The sequence below is a fragment of the Oncorhynchus masou genome, chromosome 24 (genome assembly GCF_036934945.1).
Source record: "Oncorhynchus masou masou isolate Uvic2021 chromosome 24, UVic_Omas_1.1, whole genome shotgun sequence".
NCBI classification, from domain to species: Eukaryota; Metazoa; Chordata; class Actinopteri; order Salmoniformes; family Salmonidae; genus Oncorhynchus; species Oncorhynchus masou.
Window position 1 is genome coordinate 65499010 of NC_088235.1, and position 7772 is coordinate 65506781.

Below are 7772 nucleotides of genomic sequence, written 5' to 3' on the forward strand. Positions count from 1 at the left end.
GTAGCAGGTATAGTTTAGCCTAAAGAATGGGAAGGAATGGTAACATAAGACACATTATAATACAAACAAAAACATTCAGATTTTAAATATTATATTACACTATGAATATGGAATCCTGTCAGCTCTGTTTATGACATTTCGGTGACATAAAATGTATAACTTTATCACAGCAGAAACTTGAATCAGTGATGCTATTTTAACAAGAGACAAGTGACTCCATTACTTTGCGCTTGCGCAAAGACGAATCAGGTAGAAATCAATGGAAAATTGAAAAAGTTGAGTGTCTTGAATCTTCTTTCGACTACTTTCCATTCCGTGTCCACTTTCATAAGTGATATAAACAACAAAGTAAGTCATGAAAGAACACGTTTATTTTGGCCTGTTCAACGTGAATTGTTCAATAGCATAACCAGTTTGATGCGTCTTTTATTGGAAACATGTTGTTGTGATAATGTTAAGCCTGTCTGTCTTAGGGCTGGCTAAGGCTACCACACATTCATGAATTTTAACCTGCACATTTTGTGTAGACTTGTGCTGGATTTATGGCATTTTAAGAGCTTTTTTAATAGTTCCTTTTTATATTTTACTTCAGGAATGATGTTGAACCCCTGCTCGGATGAAACCTCTCTCCTGAATGAAACAATTGATCAGTCACGCTCACCCTTCCTCAGCTACAGGTACTCCTGGCTGGCTGAATTTGTGCTGTATAGCCTATTTTAAGCCAATGAAAACACAACACTATTGAGGATATGTAGTTTATTCAAATGGTGTATGTACCTTAGGCTACCTAGGTTTTATTTTGTATATAGACTTAACTACTAGACATTTACACAATTTAATATATTTCACCTTTCAGCTAAGATGACCTATGTGATGCAACCTCTCTCCTTGATAAAAAAAACATCCAGAGGTATCTGTACAGACCCTTTACTGTGACATGAACCTAGGCTATCTGTATTTGTTGAGTGTCTATTTTAGTAAAGCTGAAACAAATGGTCGGTGGGCCTGTGTTCAGTCCTGCTACCAATACACAGATTTTATTTGTTTTTGGAGAATTGATTTGCCTGACCTGTACATTAACACCTCTCCACTAGATGGAGTGATGAACTATGATATTGACTGATGGATTCAAGGGGTCACAGAGTGCCAAGCCTCCTCACCGCTGATTGGTCAGCTCAGTGGATAAAGATCCTTATCTCTGCTTTTGGGCTGATGGCTGTTAATGAGGCAGAGGGGTAGTTGAGTGAGCTGGGGCCTTTTATGGCCCTGCCTCTGGGAGCCCGCCAGCTGCTGTTATGATGAGAGAGAGTGAGAGAGGGCTTACCTGTAGGATATTTGTTGAATAGTGCTACAAACATACTTCTATTTGAAGAGGTTTTTGACCGTTCAGGGACCTAATCTCATGAAAGCATGAAAAAGTATCGTCTACATTAAAGAAATAAATATTTTTCAAAATGTGACATTTTGAGATTTTTGGACACTAGGGGACGCCTTGTTATGGATAAACGCTTATAAAGATAGATTGGTACCAGATATCTGTTCCATTTTTGAGGCACATGTTGACAAAATGTTGGGGAATCACTGGAGGGGAATATTTACCAACTGAGCATCTCTGAATAGTCACCTCAGTGTACAGCTCAATAAACACACTAAGCATTTTTGTTATATTTCAGTATTATGTGATGTATTTAAAGTGTCATATTGGGATCCAAACTCAAAATTGAATACATTTCAACTTTATACCTGACATGGTACAGGTGTTTTCTTTTTTTAAGCCCATAACCGTGTGTGTGAGGTGTACTTTTGTTTCAAAGCAGATTTGTTTAAGACTACCAACTGCATTGCTTGCTGTTTGGGGTTTTAGGCTGGGTTTCAGTTCATCAGTTGATGTAAGAAGGGCTTTATAAATACATTTGATTGATTGAAATTTGATTGACTCAAAGTGGCCTGGACAATTTCCTTCCTATTAACAAAAGTCAGACATGCTTTGTTTCTATAAAAGAAACCAAACTTGGACTTGAACTTCTTCAGCTCAGTGACATGTTTTTTAAATGTCAGTTTGTCATCAAGCCAAGATATTTGTAGGAAGGAACTCACTCAATTTGTGTAGTGTTCAAACTTGTCATTACAAATTCATTTAAATCTGGATTATGGGACCTAGAAAAAAGCATGAATTTTGTTTTGTTTACATTTAGTGCTCACTTTAAATATAATAGTGATCTCTGCAGTGCTTGAAAATCAAACTTCATATGTGAAAAGGCTTGGCCAACCGATGGAGCAATGGAATACAACACAGTATCATCTGTACACAAATTCATATTTTTTTTACAGCATTACCAATGTTATTTATATAGATTGTAAAGAGTAGTAGGCTGAGTATTGAACCTTGGGGCACCCATTTATGTAACTTAAGGAACTCATATTTCACTCCATCTACCTGGGTGGCCTAAATTCTGTCATTGAGATAATTTTGAAATCATCGGCAAGCATCAGTAGCTAACCCTCGGACAGTTTATTCAACAGTATATCATAGTCTACATTATCAAATGCTTTTGACAAGTCTATAAACATGGCAGCACAATACTTTATCTTCTAAGACGTTTGCAATATAATTTACAACAAGCATGGTAGCCGTAGTGGTGCTATGTTTAGGTCTGAATCCGGATTGGTTAACATGAAGAATACCATTTACAGATAAAATAATGTACCTGTTTGTTGACCAATGATTATAGTATTTCCGCAAGACAAGGGAGTCTGGAAATGGGTTGCCTATCAAGATTACTACTAACCCCGCCCTTTTGGAGTGGTAGCTCAAAATCTGCTTTGCACACTTTTAGGATATTTCCTGATACTTAAGTGAAAATTGGTGTTACTGAGCCAGCAATGAGGAGCACTGCATACTTAAGCAAAGACGGGTCCAAATTGTCAGCCCCTAAAGAATTATTGGTGTCAATAGCTAATAAGGCATCAATGACTGTTTCTGTAAGTTGCCAAAAAGAAAAACACTGACTACCATTTACCAAGTCACGTGAGTTTGCCTGATCAGCCATCAATGCAACTTGAGTCTGTATGTGGGAAGAACAGTCAACTGACTGGCCAAGAACTGTATCACCACCATTTATTTTTAATAGGAAACCAGCTGAGATAAAATGCTGATTTAAAAACGTCACAAAACGTACCATTTTCAGTGATGATGCAGGAGTCTAAACCTACTTTTTTAGGCAGGGAAGTAGAGGAATTACTCAGATTCAGTGAACTAATGGTTTTCCAGAATTTAGAGGGATCACTAACAGTCTGTCATAGCGTCTAGGCCTGTTTAGCCCGATGCGGTGCACATATTTATTAATTGCCTAAAAAGCTGCCAATCAGCTAACGAACCAGTTTATCTAGCCTTGTCCCAGGCTTGATTACTTATCAAGAGGAGGTCTGAGAGTACAGGAGAGTACCATGGATTAGTTAGTTTTTTTAACTTATGTCGACGGTTAGTCAGGTTAAGTTCGATGAGGAGTTTGCTATATGTTTTACATTGATACGAGTGGGTTTCATTATCAGCCGAGTCAAGTTGAACTCAAGAAGAGATTTTCTTAAACTGATTTGATGTGTAAGCCAATCAAGATTTATATCTCCTAACACAACCATTTCAGATACTAGAAAGCGGCTTTAATTACGCATCTATCAAGTGAGAAATGTGCTGTCTTATGTGCCAGTCTAGTGATGGTTCTGTAATGCTGCTGCTCATTTCATGGAAAAGTTTGCAAATAACAAATAATAGATACATTTCATATACTTACTCATGATATACTTCTGCCAGGTAAGCCTACTTTGCAGTTAACATTTAATTGAGAAGGTTTTTGGGAAAGTATTTCTGTCAACCCACAAGACGGTTATCACATCAACTGGCTAAACACGGAGTGATAAACAAATGTGCACCACACAGACAGACGGGCAATATTGCTGGAAATTAATGGGCAGGTATTGTGTTCAAATTGGCTTTAGTGGCTAATAGTGGCTAACCAGATGTGGGATAATGTCAATGTTTATTTGACTAGATAGTAGCTGGGAGATTTGTTTATGACAGTTTGCAGTGGAATACGTGAAAATTGTATGCACTTTAAGAGCTACTGTTGGAGACACCTGGTCTAAGCCCTCTGTGAGATTTGAAAACAGCAGTATCCATGGTGACACAAGAGTCAATAGAACTGGATGAGCAAGCCACAATAGGTTTCTTGATTGGATTCAAAGTTGCAGAGCTAATAGTAGAATTCAGGTAAATGTGCACAAGACTACTATAGACAATATCTCTGTGCTTATGAGCACATGTAGCAAAACGATAGCTTGAGATCAATAGATTGGCTCCCGAGTGGCGCAGTGGTCTAAGCCACTGCATCTCAGTGCTAGAGGCGTTACTACAGACCCTGATTTGACCCCGGGCTGTATCACAACATCACAACTGGCCTTTGTTGGTCAATTTCTTCAACAGATGATCAGGTCTATATAATTATCAAACTTATATATATATATATATTGGTAGTAGAAAGGAAACACAGATTCTTTGTTTAAGCATTAAAATTATCATTTAGTAATACAATTGTAGGCAGAAGTTGGTACAGAGTAGAGTATATGATAGCTCTCCCCAAGTTCTGCAAAATGTCTTAAAACCCCTTCACCTTGATTTGGAGTTCCATAGGGCGGCGCACAATTGGTCCAATGTAATGTCGTCCGGGTTAGGGGAGGGTTTGGTTTACCTAGTTAAATAACTGATTTGCCTAGTTAAATAAAGGTTAAATAAATAAATATAAAACTATTAATAACATAGGTGGAGCTGATAGTTGGTTCTTTATAGGAGCTAACAGAGCTATCAATGGAAATTAAATTAACAGGCACAGAATTACAATTTACAATACATCTGTCAACATGGGAAGCTGTGGCAGAATGATATCGCTGCAATTTAATGGGAGTAAATACCTTTGAGGAGCTTGATTTGATCAGTAATTGCCTCAGCGCTGCCTTGTAGTGTTTGGACACTATCCAGGCACCCAAATGATTAGGGAGCCACCCTTCCTCCTTATAGAGCATCCTCTCCTTCCAAAAGGTGTCAAAGTTGTCTACAGTTACCCAAGGAGCTGCAGTTGTTTCTTAGCTAGTTGTGAATTGCTAGTAGAATGCTAAAACCTTCACTATCTCGACCCAGCGAGGGAACGGGGCCAGAAACGTTTTTTGATAGGACCCAATCACTTCTTCAAAATCCTGTTTCAGCCGTTCCGAGCTACCATTCCTAATATCATTAAATGGCTTCCCACCGCTAAGGATGCCCCAATTGCCAAAAGCTGCTGCTATCGACTTCCATGGCGAGTGACGTGCCTCCAAGGCTCGTTGACAGGGTCAAGAATATGAGCATCCCCTAAGTGATCCAGAAGCATCCTACCAACTCCATTTTCCAGGGAAGGGGTAGACCACTTTGGGGAGGGATCACTGCATAGCACCGGCCAATCGGTTATGGAGAGACACTCCCATCAGGTCAGATCGGCATCCAGCTTCTGGAGCAGAAGAGAAAGAGAAAATAGGTGGACGTGGATTCCCCAGTAGGCTATGTAAGTTTGCTAAGAGTAGCCACTTCGCCGCTGTAGTCCTCTGCTAGCAAACATTTGCTACATTGAAAGTTCACATTGTCCTGGAATAGAGCAAAAATAAACATAGCTTCCTTGTCAGCGATTGGGTGCAGAGATGTAGTGGAGTCAGGCGCAGGACACAGGTTTTGAGCAACACAATGGAGTTTACTCAAAAAGTCAAGCAAAAATTCCAAATGGGAACATACATACACACTAGCACATACAACCACCAATTAAGACACCAACAATCACGGACAGAACAGAAATGTATGCCAGAGGGATAAATAAGGAAAATGATATGGGAATTGAAACCAGGTGTGTGTAATACAGACAAAACAAAACGAAACTGAAACATGGATCAGTGGTGACTCGAAAGCCGGTGACGTCGACCGCCGAACACCATCCGAACAAGGAGAAGGGCCGACTTCGGCGGAAGTCGTGACAGTACCCGCCCTTGACGCGCGGCTCCAGCAACGCGCTGACACCGGCCTCGGGGACGACCCGGAGGATGGGGCGCAGGGCGATTCGGGTGGAGACGGTGAAACTCCTGTAGCAATGAAGGATCTAGGATGTCCTCCACCAGTACCCAGCATCTCTCCTCCGGGCCGTACCCCTCCCACTCCACGAGGTACTGAAGGCCCCACGATGCCTTGAGTCCATGATGGCTCGTACGGTATACGCCGGGACCCCCTTGATGTCCAGAGGGGGCGGAGGAACCTCCCGCACCTCAGACTGCTGGAGCGGACCAGCCACCACCGGCCTGAGGAGAGACACATGGAACGAGTGGTTAATCAGGGGGAGTTGTAACCTATAACAAACCTTGTTCAGTCTCCTCTGGACTTTAAATGGCCCCACAAACCGCGGACCCAGCTTCCGGCAGGGCAGGTGAAGGCAGGTTTCGGGTTGAGAGCCAGACCCGATCCACCGGGGCCTCACTGCGGTGGCGGTCGGCACTCGCCTTTTGCCTCCTGGTGGTCTAGTAGTCTAGTAGTTAAGTCTATATAGAAAATAAAACCTAGGTAGCCCGTTGTAGCCGCACATGGGCAGCGTTCCATGTCTCCTCTGAGTGCCGAAACCATTCATCCACCGCAGGAGCCTCAATCTGGCTCTGATGCCATAGTGCCAGGACCGGCTGATAACCCAGCAAACACTGAAACGGTGATAGGTTGGTAGAGGAGTGGCGGAGGGAGTTTTGGGCCATCTCCGCCCAGGGGATGTAAACGGCCCACTCCCCCGGCCGGTCCTGGCAATAGGGCCGCAGAAACCTACACACATCCTGGTTGACTCTTTCCACCTGCCCTTTACTCTCGGGGTGGAAACCTGAGGTAAGGCTAACCGAGACCCACAGGCGTTCCATAAACGCCCTCCAGACTCTAGACATGAATTGGGGACCCCGATCAGAAACTATATCCTAAGGCACCCCATAGTGCCGGAATACGTGGGTGAACAGGGCCTCCACAGTTTGTAGAGCCACAGGAAGACCGGGCAAAGGAAGGAGATGGCAGGACTTAGAAAACCGATCCACAACGACCAGGATCGTGGTGTTACCCCGCGACGGGGGAAGATCCGTCACGAAATCCACCGATAGGTGTGACCACGGTCGTTGTGGAAGGGGAAGGGGTTGTAATTTCCCTCTGGGCAGATGTCTAGGTGCCTTGTACTGTGCGCATACCGAGCAGGAGGAAACATAAACTCTCACGTCCTTAGCTAAAGTGGGCCACCAGTACTTCCCAGCAAGGCAGCGCACCGTCCGACCGATGCCAGGATGACCAGAGGAGGGTGACGTGTGAGCCAACAGATCAAACGATCGCGGACATCAAACGGAACGTACAGACGCCCAGCTGGACACTCAGGAGGAGTGGGCTCTGCATGTGACGCTCGCTCAATGTCCGCTTCCACCACCATACCACCGGTGCCACCAGGTGAGAAGCTGGAAGTATGGGAGTGGGATCCGTGGACCGCTCCTCTGTATCATACAGCCGGGACAGTGTGTCTGCAATTAACGTTCTGGGAACCTGGTTTGTAGGAAAGGGTGAAAACAAATGGGTGAAAAACATGGCCCACCTTGCCTGGCGAGGGTTCAGTCTCCTCACTGCTCGAATGTACTCCAGATTGAGGTGGTCAGTCCAAATGAGAAAGGGTGTCTAGCCCCCTCAAGCCAAT